Genomic DNA, 19,374 nt, shown 5'->3' with positions numbered 1-19,374 from the left:
TGTAGCAACCCAGATTTTTAAAGTCTTATTTTAGAGATATTAAATTGATGCTATGATTATATTAATATTCATATTAGGTAATGGCATTTACTTTGAGGTTGAGATATTTATTGATGATATTAGGTAATAATATTTATTCTTGAGGAATTTATTAGATCTTATGAATATTATTGGAATGAATATTGATTTGAGGTTATTATATCATGATGATGATTTTATTTTGATTATTTTATTTGGGAGATTTAAGAGATATGATAATTGATGATTGATTGGTATAATTTGGAGTATGATTGTAATAATTGGTGATTGATTTTATGAGTAAGGAATTTGTGGGATTCAGATTATTAAGGGAAATTAGGTAAGAATAATATTTAATATTTTATTAGATTTGTTTTTAATAAATTGGAGTGAAACCTAACTTTCACGCCTACTTTTCCCCAATTTTCTCACCTGCTCCCACTTTTTCTTTCTTATTCTTTTTTTAATTCAAACCTAAACTTTGAATTCAAACCTAAACTCCTTTCTTATTCCTTTTTATATTCTTATTTTATATTATTTTTTTCTTTTCTCCTTTTCTCCCTCTGCCGACAACTCTCACCTACTCCCACTCTTTCTTTCTTATTCCTATTTTTTTATTCTTATTTTATATTATTTTCTTTCTTTTCTCCTTCTGCCGACAGCTCTCACCTGCTCCCATTTTTCTTCTTTCTCTTTTAGTCCTTCCTTATTTAAATGCCTCATTCATACAAAAGAGAGGAGAGAAACCGAGAGTGAGATGGAATTTAAGACAGAGAGCTGAAGAGGAAGAAAGAGAGTTTAGGCGAAAGAGAGAGAGAGAGAGAGAGAGAGAGAAAGTCAGTGAAGGGATTGTTATGGGTATGGACCAACTGCAGAAGAACGGGTTTCAAGTAATTACCTTTGATGATCCATTCATGTAATCCACTGTAAGTATTCTTACTTACTGAGTATGATATTGATATCCAATAATATGGATTTTTGTGGTTTTATAACTTGTTTAGCATTTTGCTATATATGATTCAACAATGATTTATATTGTCGGAAATCAATTGACTCACTACTTCACAGTTTTTTGTAGTGCTTGCAGGAATGGAAAATCAAGGTAATTATGCAGTTGTGATTAGAGATTCATATTGAGATGTACAGAGATTCCAAGTTGGTTAAGTTTTGTCTAGAGTTTAGACTGTCTGATAGATTTGTATAAATGCCTTGTACGACATAGCTTTGGGTATTTTTGTATAAAGAAAAGTATTTTAACAGTATTTTTTTTTGTATTGATAATTACAGTTTTTCCGCTATATGAGATCGTTACAAGTGTAGTGCCCCAGATTTTAAAAGTCTTATTTTAGATATATTTATTTGATGATGATTAGGTAATGACATTTATTCTTGAGGAATTTATTAGATTATATGATATTGATTCGAGATTATATCTATTATTTTATTGGGTGATTTAAGAGAAATGATAATTGATGATCGATTTATAGAATTTGGAGTATGATTTTAATAGTTGGTGATTGATTAAATGAGGACAATAGACTAATTATTTTTAAAATGCGAGTTAACCTGCAATAATTGCTCATAATCACCTTATCTTTCTCTTTTCTTTTATTATTATTTGTTACTATTTTTCCCCACATCCTTGCCGACCAACCCACCTAATTCTTATTTTTTTATTCTTCTCATTTCCCCATTTTTCTTCACAGCAGCCCCACACCCACTTATTAATGCTTATACTATATTTTCTTTCTCCTCCCTTCAATCACGCATATCCTTCCTTCTTTACCATTTAAGTTATATTATATTTGTTTTCTTTATTTCTACCAACCCACTCTTGCCGACAACTCTCCTACCTTTCCTTTATTTAATTTTTTTTCTTTCCTTTCTTCTTCTTTCTTCAAGTAAGGATGCAACTACAACTGATTCACAAAAGCCAGGACAATTTCCAGCTCTTGTACTTGAATTTCAGCTTAAGTGGCTAGTCTTAGTATCTTTCTCTAGAAGGTTTGATTTTCTTTGATGGTTTGAAAATTTAAGACACTACTTTTTTAGTCAACAAGTAAACTAGCTACGAATGAATTTTTGACTTCACCGAACACTAATATTAGTCACTTATTTACTAAATTAAATATAGTTATGCCAAAAACATTTTATCGAACCCAAAATTTAGAAATAGTGAATTACTAAGAGTGGCATTTTCGACGATGAATAGTAAACTCTATCCATTCAGGTCTAGAATTTTTCTGAAAACAGAATTCTTTGAAACTCTAGCATTAGGTAGAGGACTCTAAGACAAACAAAAAAGGCTTAAGTTTGACTTGTTTTGAATTCGTATGACACAGTTTTCATCCGGTCAAAGATAATGGTTCAAAAGTCAACGTAAATTAATATACATTTTTTCATTGAATTAAAACTCTCTTAATTCTAAGATATTTAAAGAAGCTACATGATAAGAACAATCAATAGCTTATTTTGATTAAGGGTTAGTGTAGTGCCCCAGATTTTAAAAGTCTTATTTTAGATATATTTATTTGATGATGATTAGGTAATGGCATTTATTCTTGAGGAATTTATTAGATTATATGATATTGATTCGAGATTATATCTATTATTTTATTGGGTGATTTAAGAGAAATGATAATTGATGATCGATTTATATAATTTGGAGTATGATTTTAATAGTTGGTGATTGATTAAATGAGGACAATAGACTAATTATTTTTAAAATGCGAGTTAACCTGCAATAATTGCTCATAATCACCTTATCTTTCTCTTTTCTTTTATTATTATTTGTTTACTATTTTTCCCCACATCCTTGCCGACCAACCCACCTAATTCTTATTTTTTTATTCTTCTCATTTCCCCATTTTTCTTCACAGCAGCCCCACACCCACTTATTAATGCTTATACTATATTTTCTTTCTCCTCCCTTCAATCACGCATATCCTTCCTTCTTTACCATTTAAGTTATATTATATTTGTTTTCTTTATTTCTACCAACCCACTCTTGCCGACAACACTCCTACCTTTCCTTTATTTAATTTTTTTTCTTTCCTTTCTTCTTCTTTCTTCATTCCATCTTACTTTATTTCGCATATTTAATTCATCTTCCCTGCTCAACATGTTTCATAATCATAGAATACGTGAGTAAGAGAGAGAGAGAGCTAGATAGAGAGGGAGCTTTACGGATGTAAGAAAGAGGAGACAGTGGAGAAAGAATGAATGTTGCGATAGAGTGAGAGTTGGACAGAGAAGCATGAGAAAGAGAAAGCGGGTGAGATGCTGGGGGGAAAAAAAAAACAGAGATTTAGAGGATGGCCAAAAAGAGAAATTTGCAGAATAATAAAATGGGTTCTTCAAAGGTAAAATTCTTCTTCCTCTACCCTTGGGTATTTGATTTTAAGTTGAGTAATAGGCCTTAGATGAGAACCTTTTGATTTAATCATGATGATATTGGGTGGTTTCACTCTTGAGAATTTTGAATTAGTGTTGGGAGTTGATTCTCTATTTTAATGGGTTAACTTCCCTAAATGAGTAGACTGGAGTTAATTGATTTTCGTGAATTGTTATTAATTTAGTTGTGAATAAACAGAGTGGAATAACAAGATATTTTTCAAGATGATTAATTAGCAGTTTAAAGACTGCTCATAGCTTCAGTCTAGAGGTAAGTAAATTCACTACCCCTTCTAAAGTTACTTCATGTCATGCTATTTATTCATTCTTTAGTAAATTGTAAATGATTATTTTATTTACGTATTATGAAGTTATGTTGCATACATGAAGGATTTCTAAATGAATTATCTAGAAAGTTTCTATTTCTTTAAATGCTTTCTAAGTACAACAAGTTTATATTTGAAAAGGTTTCCATTTTGAGAAAAGAAAGTTGAGACATGATGATGATTATAAGAAAGAAAAATGATGATAAACCCTCCTGCATGTTGCCCTAAGATGCATCAAAAGAAGTACAAAGAAAAGTACAAGAGATGAGATAAATGTTTATGAAATGAGGGCACATGTATGGAGGAGAGTATTTTTGGCCCCAAGATAAGTAAGAATGAGAAGAGTTCGGTACCGATACTCGGATGGAGGCGAAACCACTGAAGGAGGCTATGCCAGAAGGTGGTATTCCATCAACTAGACCGTTGAGTGCACCAAGAAAGAGTTAATTGACGGTCGGGCATGGCTGTGGCCACAGTTCAGTGCCATGGTCACAAGGACCCGCAACCCTCGTGCACAGGGGTAATAGTGTACATGGGCCTTATTATGAGAAAATGATACTATATTTTCAACGATGATATGCTATGATGATTTACAGAGATGATTTACAATGATGATTTATAATGATGCATTATGATGATGATTTATAAAGATGATTTACAACGATGATCTATTACTAGAGGTAATAGTATGTATATGTTACGGGAGATGCAACCGTACATACATATATTATTATGGCTGGATGTATATTTATTTGTGAAAACGATTTTCAAAACTGAGAACAAGGAGTAAAACTATTTATGGTTGTGGATTTTACTTGCTGGGCCCCTTTGGGCTCATTCAGTTTTATTTCTTGTTTTCAGGTAGAAAGGATGCTGGAATAGGAGGCCGGAATGGGGACGGGAATAATTATTAATTTTCAAAGTCTTTTCATATCAGTGATTATAATAATATGATATTCCGCAACTAAAGTTTAATGTTTTCTAATTTCGCTTGTAATAAAATCTCTTGAATAATGTTTTATACATTTTTTGTATCCTTTAAAATCAAGTACTCTGATAGACCTTATAGATCTTTGCAAGAACTTTTGTTGTAAAAGAAGAAAAGTGGCAAACTCAGCCTTAACGGGCTGGGGATGTTACAGTTAGGATGACTTTAACCTATAAAATTGGTCACCCATCGAGGAGATGAACCTAGTCCACCTGTCATAATGTATTCAAATTTTTATTTTCGTCCAAGTTAAATGAAATATATTCCAATCATGTTTTCTATGCTTAAACATACTCCAATTGATATTAAACTTTGAGGGTAGATAGAGAACACTGAGACAGACATTTTCTCATTTTGATTTGACTTATTTTGAGTTTGTTTGACCCTGGTTTTGAAATACCAAGTGTTTCAGTCCTATTAGATCCCAACCACTTTTGCATTCACACTTGCTTCTTTGATCTTTCTTTCTTTCATTCAAACCCTTCTAGAGAATTTTGACAAATCAAATCTCAACTCTCTCAATGTTCTATTTACGGAGCCAGTCGGTTTGTGGAAGTGGAATCAGTGAACAAGTAAGAAATCGGGTTCCGAACCTGAGAAGAGTATCTTCTAATAAAGATGGGATCAAGTAAGGATGAAACTAAAACTGATTCACAAAAATCAGGATAATTTCCAACACCTGTACTAGAATTTTTGCGTAAGTGACTAGTCTTACTACCTTTCTCTAGAAGGTTTGATTTTCTTTGACAGTTTGAAAATTTAAGATTCTACTTTTTAAGTCAAAAACTGAACTAGCTCTGAATTAATTTTCGATTTCATCGAACACTAATATTAGTCACTTATTTACTAAATTAAATATAATTATGCCAAAAAAACATTTTGTTGAACCCAAAATTTAGAAATAAAGTTAACTACAAAGAGTGGCGTTTTTGACGATGAATGGTGAACTCTCTTTGTTCAAGTCTAGAATTTTTCTGAAAACGAAATTCTTTGAAATTCTAACATTTGGTATAGGACACTAAGACAAACAAAATAGGCTGAAGTTTGATTCTTTTGAATTCGTATGACCCAATTTTCATCCAGTCAAAGATTACGGTTCAAAAGTCAACGTAAGTTAATATACCTTTAATCTTGGAATTAAAAATCTTTTAATTCTAAGATATTTATAAAAGTTACATGATAAGCACAATCAATAGCTTATTCCTTAGAATAATACACTACAAAAATTTGTAGATTTTGTGACTGCCTATTAGTGACATTTTTGGGCCAAAAAACGTCACTAATAGGTTAGTGATGTGCCTGTAGTGATGTTTTTAAAATATCATAAGGTTGGTAGACTAGAAACGGGAGTAATGAGGTGTTTACTGTTCACACGTGTGATTGTAAAAGCGTCATTAAAGTTTTTTTTCCGAAAATATTTATTTTTCCATTTTATTTATTTTTTTTCATTTTTTAATTAAATATTTATTAATTTACTATTCATTTATTATTTTTTTTCTTGATCATATCGATATTTAAATCTTCTTTTCCTTAGATCTTCTTCTTCTCCTCATTTTTCTTCTTCTTCTTCTTCTTCTTCTTCATCGACCAGGACGCCGTCCTCTAGCCTCGCCGGCATCCTCTGTCGACGATGGCTTCTGGCGTCAACAGACGATGCTAGCAATGTCGCTCAATCTTTCTCTCTTTGGCACAGAAACTTCCTCTCCCGCTCTCTCTCGCTTAGAGCTGGACCAGGAGACTCAAAAGGAAAAGGAAAAATTACCCATTTATTTTTGGCTCTCCCTAGCTCTCTCCCTCTTGATCAAGATAGCTTGGTATTTTTTGTTTTCCTTTTGGACCAGGCTGAAGATGCGTCTACGACCCATTGGTAGTGTATTGTAGAAAGGGAGGAGAAAAAAGAAGAAAGGGAAAAAGAATAGGAAAGAGTGGTGCGTGGGAGTAGGTGGAGTTGGTAGTGTAGAAGAAAACAAGGCAATAAATTAAAAGAAAAAAGAGAAGAGAAAGGAAACAAAGCACGAGGGAGAGAGAGAGAAGTTGGTCAATTATTCAAAAAGGAAGGGGTGAGCTGACAACCACTCATTATTCAAAAACAAATAATGAATGGTCGTCAAAATTTGAAATTAAGAGGGAGAGAGAGAAGGGGGTTCTGACAAAGTGCGCGTAACCCCATGCAGGGGGATGACGTGTGAACAGTGTCACACATCACCTCCAGGCGATGTGTGAACACTATTCACATGTCGCCCCATAGGGTGACGTGTCACTATTAAGGGGTGTCGTTTTATCCAAAAAACATCACCTTTTGGTGACGTTTTGAAAAACCCCTACTGTGGACACGTAAAAAAATTCCAATAATATTATAGAGGAACACATTCCCAATAAATCTTAGAAGCAAAACTCCAATAAATCATCTCTAGGTGGTTGAATAGTGATAGTTTTGAAAATGATGAACACTTGAACACCAAAAGAAAGCTCTAGTCCATGTAGTATTGGCTTAAAATCTAAGAGAAACTGAAGACAGAAAATGAAAAGAGAAGCGAGCAACTATCTTATTCTAGGATTGCAAATGAAGAACTAAAGTGAAAATAACCTTAGCTTAGATTTCTATTTATAAGAGAATGAATGGCTCAGATTCATTCTAATACTTTTGATTCAAGGGTTGTGATGACTTTAACCTATAGAAGAGGTCACCCATTGAGGGGATGAACCTAGTCCACTTACAATAGTGTCTTCGAATTTGTATTTTCGTCTAAGTTAAATAAACTATATACCAATCCTCTTTTCTATGCTTAAACGTACTCTAATTGATATTAAATTTTGCGGGTAGATAGAGAGCATTGACACAGACATTTTCTCATTTTGATTCGACTTATTTTGAGTTCGTCTGACCATGGTTTTGACAAGCTAAGTGTTTTAGTCCAATTAGATCCTGACCACTTGTGCATTTACACTTGCTTCATTGATCTTTCTTTCTTTCATTCAAACCCTTCTAGAGAATTTTGACAAATCAAATCTCAACTCTCTTAAAGTTCTTGTTACAAAGCCAGTGCCGGTTTGTGGAACTGGGATCAGTGAACAAGCGAGAAAACAAGTTCCAAACCTGAGAAGAGTCTCTTCTAACAAAGATGGGATCAAGTAAGGACGCAACTACAACTGATTCACAAAAGCTAGGATGATTTCCAGCTCCTGTACAGGAATTTCAGTATAAGTGGCTGGTCTTAGTGCCTTTCTCTAGAAGGTTTGATTTTCTTTGAAGGTTTGAAAATTTAAGACACCACTTTTTAAGTCAAAAACTGAACTAGCTCCGAATTAATTTCCGACTTCACTGAATACTAATATTAGTCACTTATTTACTAAATTGAATATTATTATGCCCCAAAACAATTTGGTGAACCCAAAATTTAGAAATAAAGTGATATACAAAGAGTGGCGTTTTAGACGATGAACAGTGAACTCTCTCCGTTCAGGTCTAGAATTTTTCTGAAAACGGAATTTTTTGAAACTCTAATAGTAGGTAGAGGACTTTAAGACAAAGAAAATAGGTTGAAGTTTGACTCGTTTTGAATTTGTATGACCCAATTTTCATCGGGTCAAAGATTACGGTTCAAAAGTCAACATAAGTTAATATACCATTAATCTTTGAATTAAAACTCTCTTAATTCTAAGATATTTATAGAAGCTACATGATAAGCACATTCAATAGATTATTCCTTAGAATACACTACAAAATTTTGTAGATTTTGTGACTTCCTATTAGTTACGTTTTTGGGCCAAAAAACGTCACTAATAGGTTAGTGACATTTTTAAAATGGTAAAACTTTGGTAGACTAGAAACAGAGGTAATGACATGTTTTCTGTTTGATAAGCACTGAATGTTGCACATTCTAGTCCCTTAACTCGCATATGTTAATTCCTTAACATTGTTATTTATTTGATTTTGTGTTGTTTTATTGTTTTCAGGTTTTAAATAAAGATGCAATTAATTCTATTAATTTTTGGCTTAAAAGCACACTTTGGGAAGACCTAGAAGATATGATTAAGCATAACCAATCATAATAGATGATGCATATGATGTGGTTAAGTTTAATCAAATAAATGAAAGGATTAAATCGAAATTTCTCTAATTGGAGTCAAAATCGGATTTGATTCAAATTTGGATTCTACACACGTCTCAGTATTTTGACCATAACTTTCTGCTCACATATTGGATTGGGGTGATTTTTACAGCATTGGAAATCTCACTCAAAGTACTACAAATCATTGTGAAATATCATTTTTCTAATCTGGACGTTTTCTATGCCAAAATTATCCCGCAATAAAAGAACGCAAATCTGGACAAATCCTATTCCGATTTGTACTAGGATTGCTTCCTAATTTGACTAGGAGAGTGAATTACGATTTTTCTGGGTTTTCTAGGGCTTTCAGGACTTGTTTGCTCCCTATAAATAGGCCTTAAACTTTAAGAGAAATGTGTGCTTAGTTTTAGATACAAAATCTTCTTGGAGGCTTGACAAGTTGAAGATGAGATAATTAGGGCTGGCAATTTTGACAAAACCCACGAATTTGACACGAATACGACACGAAAAAACACATATTGGGTTTGGGCCTTATTGGTTTCGGGTATTAATCGGGTCTACCCATTTAAGACCCTGTTAATTTCGTATCTAGCGGGTCTATCCGGCAATTCTGGCGGGTCGACCCGCTAGACCCGAACAGTAACCGGGTCTAGCGGGTACCCGTTTAAGACTCGGTTAATTTCGTGTCTGACGGGTACCCGCCAGGCCCGGTAAAAAAAAAAATTCAAAAAAACGCTAAAGACTAATCCAGTAATGAGTAACCCTAAACGCTTTTTGTTAACTTTTTTTTTTTTATTATTATCTTTTTCTTTATTGCTATGGTGGAAATGTTGTGGGAAAACTAATTTGATCCATATTCATTTCATATATACACCATTAAATATATATGTAAAATTTAATATGAATAGTAAAACAGAGAGCATCTAGACTGGTCTTAGCAAATGAGTCTCCTTAAAGAGAAACTAAAATTATTATTGCATTATATGGAATTATGGAAACGGACTATCTTGAAAGTTGCTCATTCACATTCCAGCTAGTTTCGTTCATCTCCTGGGTAAGATCTTTTTATGTTATACACACATTGGGGAAAATGTGTAATTTAAGTTTGTGGGTATGGGAGACACTTTACACACACTTTGTCCCATTTTTGAAAAAAAAAAAAATGCATGTTCATGTTTGTCTTAAAATTTTGATTGATCTGAAAAAATTGTGATTTGATTTTCATTGGTAAGCTTAAAACTTTGAAGACATGATTTGATGATAGAATTTTTAAGTTTGGTTACTTGTTTTAGGCATCTGAGAGTTCACTTGTTTGATCTGATCTGACACAAGCACATTAGCACATAAGTTGTGGGGTATGACATGTGAGTTGATGTGTATGTTTCTATTTCTTGGGTGAAACTGGATGACTTATTAGATAAATACTTTGGCATATATATATATATATATATATATATATATAAATGATCATTGATAAGCTTTTCATTAAGTAACTGGACCTCTTGCCTCATTAAGCATTGAGTGTCCACGTCAAAAGGTGAGAATTTTTATTTGATTAATATCATAACTAGTTTGGTTTCGTAGTCTTTTTGACTTGAGTTAGTAAGTCCTTAGTGGTGTCTTTACACCTAATGGCCTAAAACCATATGGTTTGGGAGGCATTGGCCTAACACTCCCTATATGGGTCAATTAGAAAGCTTAAGGGAACCGAACATTGCACAATATGGTTTTTTATTTTTTGAAAAAAAAAATAGAAAGGAAAAAGAATATGCCATTGTTGTTCATTCTAATGGGAATTTCAGTGAACTTTGAGATATTGAGACATTGAGACATTGCACCTTGGAATTACTTGGAAGCTTCATATTTAAGTGCTAGTTCACTTTACACTGTTTCAAACTTGTGATGCCTTAGCCTGCCTTTTGTAAGTGATTAGACTTTAAAATTCAAATTCATTATGAAGATGGAGTTTATCTTTATAAGCTTGCCAATGAATGAAAACCATGGTTTTTAGTGATACTTCGATTTTTGGATAACATGGCTTGTGCATAATGTTTGTGGGTAGCATTCCTAGCAAATCCTCACGAAACTTTACTCATCTTCTAGGGAATGCCTAGAGGTTTAAAAGGATTGTTGCATACGCTAAATGCAATCGTACATCCCACAAAAGATGAATTTATCTTTTTGTTTTCTATTTAGTTTTTAGTTTCGTATTGCTAAGGGACTAGAAATATGTAAGTTTGGAGGTGTGTTAAGTGTCAAAATATTCATATTTTAGCCCTATATTTACACTTGTTAATTTCTTAGTCTTGTTAGTTTGTGCTATTTTATTTCTTTTTGTGTTTTCTGTGTTTTTGTAGGTCATAGAATAAAAGAGAGCGTTTCTATAAAAGTTTCAAGCTTAAAGGGCAAATTGGGAAGACCTAGAAGATATGGTTAAGCTTAATCAATCATAATAGAGGACCTATATGATGTGGTTAAGTTTAATCAAATAAAGGAAATGATTAAATCGAAATTTCTCTAATTGGAGTCAAAATCGGATTGGATTCAAATTTGGATTCTGCATATGTCCTCGTATTTTGACCCTAACTTTCAGCTCAAGTATCTAATGAAGGTGATTCTAGCGGCATTGGAAAGATAACTCAAACTTCTACAAATCATTGGGAAATATCATTTTCCCAATTCGGAATGCTGCTGTGCCAAAATCGCCCTGCAATAAAAGAACGCAAATTTGGACGAATCCTATTCCGATTTGTACTAGGATTACTTCTAAATTGAACTAGGAGGCTGGACTCCGAATTTTATAGGATTACTAGGGCTTCTAGGACTCTACTAAGCCCTATAAATAGACCTCTAAGCCTCATAATTTAATACAGAATTTAGGAGACACAATTTCATGCACAACTCTTGGGGAGAGGAATTGGAGGCTACTTCTCAAGGAATCGTTTTTGGTTCCTTCTTTCTCTTTACTTTTTAGTTTTATTTTAATTATGTGTAACTAATTACTTTAGTGGGGTTATATTGAAACCCTAACTATGTTTATTTAATATTTCAATATTGGTGCCTTTGTGATAATCATATTGTGATGCTTAACTTGATTAATTCCTGTTTTATTAAATTCCTCATTTGTGTGTGATTGGCCACTATATGGATGTGGTATGGATTAGTTATTTAAGTCAATTTTGATGATCGAGTTCTGGGCTTAATAGAGTAACAAAAGAATTCCTCACGGGTTCTTGGGTTAATTAATATGAAAAACCGGGAGTAGACACCCATGCCCTAAGTTCCATGTGTTTGTTGATTTCCACATATTTATGCTTTCTTAAAAAACAACTTAGTAGACATTCATGCTAAATTCTTTAAAAAAGAAAAGAATTAGAGTAGACACCCATGCCTAATTCGTTGCTTAGAAAAATCAGTAGCTTAAGGAGTAGACACCCATACCCTTAGGTTGGCAAACTTTAAGTATTCATAATATGATTAAAGCACTGGCATATTGTTATATTATTTGAGCATGATTAGTGGTGGATATCAAAGCCCTACCTTTTATTTATCTTTATTTATTTTCAATATATCAATATCAATTTAGTGACAATTTTGATATTTTAATCAATTCTAAGCAAAATTACAATCCTCGTGAGAACGATTTCGTACTTGCTGTACTATACTACTGTTTTGATCTTGTGCACATGTGAATTAAAACGTACCAAATATTATCTATTAATTTAGGTAGTATTTGACACAACAAGATTTTGGAGCCGTTGCCAGAGAACTTGAGTTTGGAGTTTTGGATAGCATGAATTTGTGCATAATGTTTAAGGGTAACATTCCTGAAAAACTCTCATGAGACTTCACTTGTCCTTTACGGGATTCCTAGGGGTTTAAAAGGCTTGTTGCATATGCTAGATGCAATCGTACATCCACTAAAGAATGATTTATCTTTTTATTTTTAGTTTTGTATTGCTAAGAGACTAGCAATAAGTAAGTTTGGGAGTGTGTTAAGTGCCAAAATATTCATATTTTAACCCTCAATTTACACTCGTTAATTTCTTAGTTTCGTTATGTTGTGCTATTTTATTTCATTTTTGTATTTTCTGTGTTTTTGTAGGTCTCATGTGCAAATTATCTACCTAAATTAATAGGTAAATAATTGTGTGTTTTACATGCAAGTGCACAAGGTCAACATGGTAGTATAGGGTTCAAGTACAGGATCATTCCCTTGAGGATTGCTGAATTTTCGTTTAAAAGTAAATGCCTTAAGCAAAAGTAAAATAAAGATTGATTGTTGAAGTGATGATAATAAAGGGTAGGGCTTTGATATCCACCACTAATTATATTAAGATAATATATCGATATGCCAATGCTTTGATCAAGTTATGCATATTTAATATTTGTCAACCTAAGGGCATGGTGTATACTTCTTAAGCTATAGAATTCCCTAAGCAACAAGTTAGGCATGGTGTATACTCTAACTCTTTTTTTTTCCTAAAGGATTTAGCATGGTATATACTAAGTTGTTCTTTAGAAAAGCATATGTTCTATCGAAATCGACAAACACACGAAGCCTAGGACATGGTATATACTCCCAGTTCCCAATGTTGATTAACCCAAGAATCTGGCGTGGATATCTCTTGTTACTTATGTTAAACCTAGGACTCGGTCATCCAAATTGATTTAACTAACTAATCCATACCACATGCATATGTTGATCAGGCACACACATATGAGGAATTCATGCAAGCAAGTATTAATCAAGTTAAATAGCACAACAAGATCATCACAAAGGTGCCAATATCAACAAGATCATTACAAAGGCGCCAATATTGAAATATTAACAAAACATAACTAGGGCTTTATTCTAGCCCTACTAAATAAATTAGCTACACATAGAGTTGAAGTTAAACATCTTCATAAAAGAAAAGAATAGAAAAGAATAAACCCAAGACTTGAACTTGAGAGCTCATATTCTTCTCCCTTCTCCAAGCCTGTCTATTCCAAAGGCTTAGGAGTCTATTTATAAGCTTTAAAAGTCCTTGGAAAAGTAGTAAACCCTAAGGATTTCATAGGGTTTCAATCCTATTACAATTGGGAGTTGGAAAACCCTAATATGGAAATAGGGACATCTTAGCCGCCAACTTGGTTTGTCTCCTGCGCACGGGTGCGATCGATCACAGGTCTACGATCGACCCTTCTTCTGGCATGCGCTCGATCGCTCCTGGCCTACTTTGTGCTATGTCCTCTCGGGTACTGCGCTCGATCGCAGGTACCCTGCGATTGATCGCAGTATTAGGGAGTTCCGATTTTTCCCATCTTCTCTCTTTGAGCCCAAATCACCCAATTTTACTTCATTTTCTTCCAAAAGCCTGTAAAAACATGAAAAACACAAAAAAAAATTAAAATGGCCTAATTAAGTAAAACCAAAGGAATAAAACATGCAAGTTAAGGGCTAAAAATATGAATATTTTTGCACTTATCACACCCCCAAACTTATATATTGCTAGTCCCTTAGCAATACAAAACTAAAAACAAGAATGGAAAAACAGAAAACAAGAGATAAATCCATCTTTCGTGGGATGTACGATTGCATTTAGCGTATGCAACAAGCCTTTTAAACCACTAGGAATTCCCTAGTGGACGAGTGAAGTCTCGTGAGGGTTTTCCAGAAATGTTACCCACAAACATCTTGCACAGTTCATGTTATTTCCAAAAGTTAAAGTATCACTTCAAGATTATGATTTTCATTCATCAGTAAGTTTAAAAAAATTGAACCCCATCTTCACAATGACTTGGAATCTCAAAGTGCAATTACTTACAAAGGACATGCTAAAACATTACAAGTTCGAAAATTGTGTAAAGTGAACTAGTACAAAATTATGAGGCTTCCAAATCTTTCTGATATGCAATGTCTCCTTATCTCAGAATTCACTGAAGTTCCTATTAGAATGACACACTGGCATTTTTCTTTTTCTTTCTTTTCTTTTCCTTTTTTTTTTTGGTCAGGTTGTGTAGTGTTGGTTCTCTTAAGCTTTCTATTTGACCCTTGTAGCGAGTGTTAAGTCAATGACTCCCAAACCAGATGGTTTTAGGGCATTAGGTGTAGAGACACTCCTAAGGACCTAATAACTCAAGTAAAAAAGGCTAGAAAACCAACTAACCATGACATTGATCAATTCCAAATTTTTCACCTTTTGACGTGAACACTCAATGCTTTAAGACAAGAGGTCCAGTTACTCAGTGAAGATCCTTCAATGATCACTGTATATGCCATGGTGTCATCTAATAAGTCATCCAATTTCATCCACAATGCAGAAACACACATATCAGACCTCATGTCATACCCCACAAATTATGTGCTAATGTGCTTGTGTGGCCAGATCAAACATGTGATTTCTCAGGTGTCCTAAACAAGTAACCAAACTAACAAATTCACTCATCAGATCATGTGTTCAAAATTTTAAGCTCACTGATGAATTCAAGCCACAATTCTTTTAGATCAACTTAAAATTTTTAGAGCAAACATGTCATGCATAAACTATATATATATATAAAACAAACAGCACACAGAACAAACAATTAACATGAAATTAGGACAAAGTGTGTGTGAATATGTGTGCCCATACCCCCAAACTTGAATGACACATTGTCCTTAATGTGTCTAAGTAAAGAAAAGAATGTACCCAGGGGATGGTGGACATAGTCTTGGAAAGCATGGCTCGTAGCACACCTCCAAACTTGAATTGAAGTACACTTGTCCCTGGAAAATAACAAAACACACAAACAAGTAAAAAGAAACAAAACTAAAAAAATTGAACAAAACAAAAGAAAAATAACTATGGGAAGCTGCCAAGTGCGCTCGATCGCACATGTTGTGCGTTCGATCACACTAATAGAGTGCGGTAGGCTCACATATGGAGACCTGCGCTCGATCGCATGTGTGGTGTGATCGATCGCAGTAACAGAATGGAAGAGAACGACATAACACTAAAAACACCAAAAATACTAAACACAATGGAAAACACAACAAAATTTTAAACAACAAAACAAAAGGATATGCTATGGGGTGCCTCCCATGAGCGCTAAGTTTTACGTCTTCAGCCAGACCATGGTCCCCTCTTAGTGTTGCCCAAAAGTAGATGCTCCAGATGGTGGTGATAATCGGTTGAGGATGGACCACATCAATTCTTCTAGGGCAGCTAAGCGTTTGTCCATGGCAACCTTATCTTTCCTAGCCTCTCTTTTTTGATCAGCTAGCTCTCTCTGAAGACCGTCCATTCGTTCACAAAGGGATCGGTATTGGATGGCTCGAATGTCAATTGAGGTCTCCTCCTCATCTTCATCTACTGGCTCAGCTGCCGGTTCATCTTCGGCCATTGGCTCGACTTCATCTGCCTCTTACTCTTCCTCTGGAGGTGCCCGGCGCATATGGCAGCAGCTCTTGTTCCATTGGCGAATGCCAAATAATGGAGTGATGGTGACTGGCTCGTCAGCTGCAATACCCTTAATGCCTTTTTTCCGCACAATGTATGTGATCAAATAGGGGAAAGGCAATCCCCATGAATGTGTGGACTCGGCTCCCCCAATGTGCACTCCATTCCAAAATTTATGGATTTGGTTCCAAATGATGTCGGGAATGGAGTACCATGCATCCTTGTGAAAGACGTAGAGAGTTTGGAGGAATTGATCACGCCTTTGAGTTTTGTGTCCCAAGGGGAAAGCATTTCGGTGTAGGTTGGAATCCACAAACCACAACCTTCGAGGTAGCTTGGACCAGCTGCCGGCATTGTGGTGGACATCCACATAGAGCCCTTGGCACATATCTGCAATGATTTCCGCCACATAGTATCGGGGCGGTTGCTCTGCAAGATTTGTAGTTTTTGGAGGATGCTCATCATTACACTGCAAGGCTGCGGCTATGTCGGCTCTCGTCACATGAACAATTTGCCCTCGTACTTTTGAGGAGAGAGCGGCCGAGTTGTCACAGTCATGGGAAAGCTTGGCGTAGAATTCAACAACCAGCTTCCGGTAGGCGGTAAAGGTGATTGGTTTAAAGAGCTTTTTGAGACCCCTTCGCTTAAACTCGGCGACCGCTCATTGAGTCGCCTCATTGTGTTGAAAGTCTTCTCGGATGGCGAAGGTTGTTTCAAACAGCAGCTCTCGCTCCTCAAAAGTGGGTGGGGAAGAAATAGCTTGAGTATCGGCCCCTCTGGAAGATGAAGCACGTGTTCTAGGCATTTTGAACTTGGTTGGGGACTTTTGTCGAACAGGTGGTGTGCACTGCTGATGACCATCAAAGACAACTTCGACCAAGGATGCTCAAAACTCCCTGCAAATTCACAACAATCGAATACAGAGGCAATGTGGGTGGATAAGCACCCACAATTGTAAGAAAAATTGAAAAAAATTGGGGGTTGGATGAGTGTGCGGAGATATTGAGGGTTAGGTGAGAATGGGATGTATGAAGTGGTTGTTTGGTGATAGATGATGGTAAGGTGGCCGGAAAAGGATCTTAGATGGTGGTGGTGTAGTGGATTTGGTGAAAGCGAGGTGAAAAATGGGAGGAGAATGAGTACCGGAGGTAGGGAGTTGGAAAGGGTCTGTACGGTGCCGGGAGAAGAGTTGTGGGCCATGGGGAAAAAGTGACCTAAATAGGTCGCAGGCCCTGCTACCCGAGTGCGCTCGATCGCACTCTTGGTGCACTCGATCGCATTCAGCCAGAGGTGCACATGCTTGGGCATAGTGCGCTCGATCGCACCTAGGGTGCGTTCGATCGTACTAACAGAAAGTATCGGGCCACCTTTCGGTAACTGCGCTCGATCGCAGGGTACCTGCGATCGATCATAGTACCAGAATGTAAAAATTGTTTTTTTTTATAGAAAAAAAAAAATCAAACAAAAGAAAAGTAAAGCAAAGGTCAAAACATCCAGGATAATCAAGACATATGTGAAGGAAAGAAAGTAAGATGAAAAGACAATAGAGAAAATGTTACCGCCCTCTTAGTGGCTTCAGTACCACTTTTGTGAGTAGATGCGCTTGAGGTTCTTGCCTGCTCAAACGCGTCTACTAGTGACTTGTAAGACTCCTAGTGTGAAGAGCTACACTTGAGCTCTTCAGAATTCGGCTCAAGTGCTCTTGTAAAAGCAGGACCTCTTAGAATTGTGACTGCCTTCAGCTGCTTGTGATTGCCTGGGTTAGGTATTGTTTGAGCTGGAAATTCTCCCTGCTTCCTCTCACTCAGCTCCTTTGCCATTTGACCCATTTGCACTTCCAGCTTTTGTATGGCTTGCTCAGTCTTTGTATTGACATGTTTTTGATCAGCCATGAATTGCTGTTGTGAAGTCACAAGGTTATGTATCATATTCTCCAGTTGGTTCATCTTTGGCTCTTGAGCTGGTTGGCTTGCTTGTTGGGGCCCTTTCTGTTGTCCTTGATTATTGCTCCAGGAGAAATTTGGATGCTTACGGCATCCTGGATTGTAAGTATTGGAGTATGGGTTGTTCTTGTGGGGATAATTGTTTTGTCCCACAAAATTCACCTCTTCTTGTTCTGCAAAAGAAGATAAATGACACTTCTTAGTGGTGTGATCTAAATGGGAACAAATAGCACATACTTGGATTGGTGCGTCTTGATGCAGAGGTGAAATTTTCTGAACAGTCATGGCCTTGACAAGCATATCCAATTTCTTTTCTACTGCAGCCAACTGATTGGTTGATCCCCCACTGAGATTCACTTCATACATGCCCTTGCTTTTGATTCCTCTCCTTCATCTTGAACAAAATTGCTGTGAGTGCTCACTTAACTTCTCAAAAAGTTCCACAGCTTCCTCACTACTCCTTTCCATAAGTGTTCCTCCACAAGCTGAATCAACCATCCCTTTGTTAGTATCATCTAATCCTTCATAGAAAATTTGTACCTACACATCTTGATGAATGTTGTGGTGGGGGCACTTTAGAAGTAAGGAATTAAAGTGGTCCCAGGCTTCAAAGAACAAATCTCCGTCTCGTTGTTGGAACATTTGAAGTTCCCTTTTGAGTTGTTTTGTCTTCAGGGCTGGGAAAAACCTCTTCAGAAACTTGGTGGTCAATTTTTCCCAAGTGTGGATAGATTCTGCAGGCAAGGAATTGTACCACGGTTTAGCATTATCTTTCAAGGAAAAAGGGAAGAGAACTAACCTTAGTCTCTCTGGAGTTAGGACTTGGACATGTTGCAACTTGCATAAGTCAAAGAATTCCTTAAGATGCAAGTTGGGATCCTCAGTAGCTGTGCCTCTGTAGTGGGTTAATGCATTGAGGATTTGGGGAGAGATATAATAGCTGCTGTCCACCTCCGGTTGATATGCTATGCATGAGGGTTGATGGAGGTTTGCTAGGACGTATGCTTGCTTCATTGGTCTCCTCACCCATGGTGGATTTGCTTCTAAGGGTCTTGGCCCAATTGGATTTTCTTGCAAATCTTCCATTTCAACTTCTTCTTCTTCTTTGTCTCTAGGTCGTTGTCGAATTGTCCGCTCAATTTCAGGATCGAGTGGAATGACGATTGAGGTTTGAGATCGACGACCTTGGATGAACTAGATTACTTCTTC

The sequence above is a fragment of the Corylus avellana genome, chromosome ca8, assembly GCF_901000735.1.
Source record: "Corylus avellana chromosome ca8, CavTom2PMs-1.0".
Classification (NCBI taxonomy): Eukaryota; Viridiplantae; Streptophyta; class Magnoliopsida; order Fagales; family Betulaceae; genus Corylus; species Corylus avellana.
The sequence above is the reverse complement of the archived record's forward strand: the minus strand, read 5'-3'. Positions refer to the sequence as shown.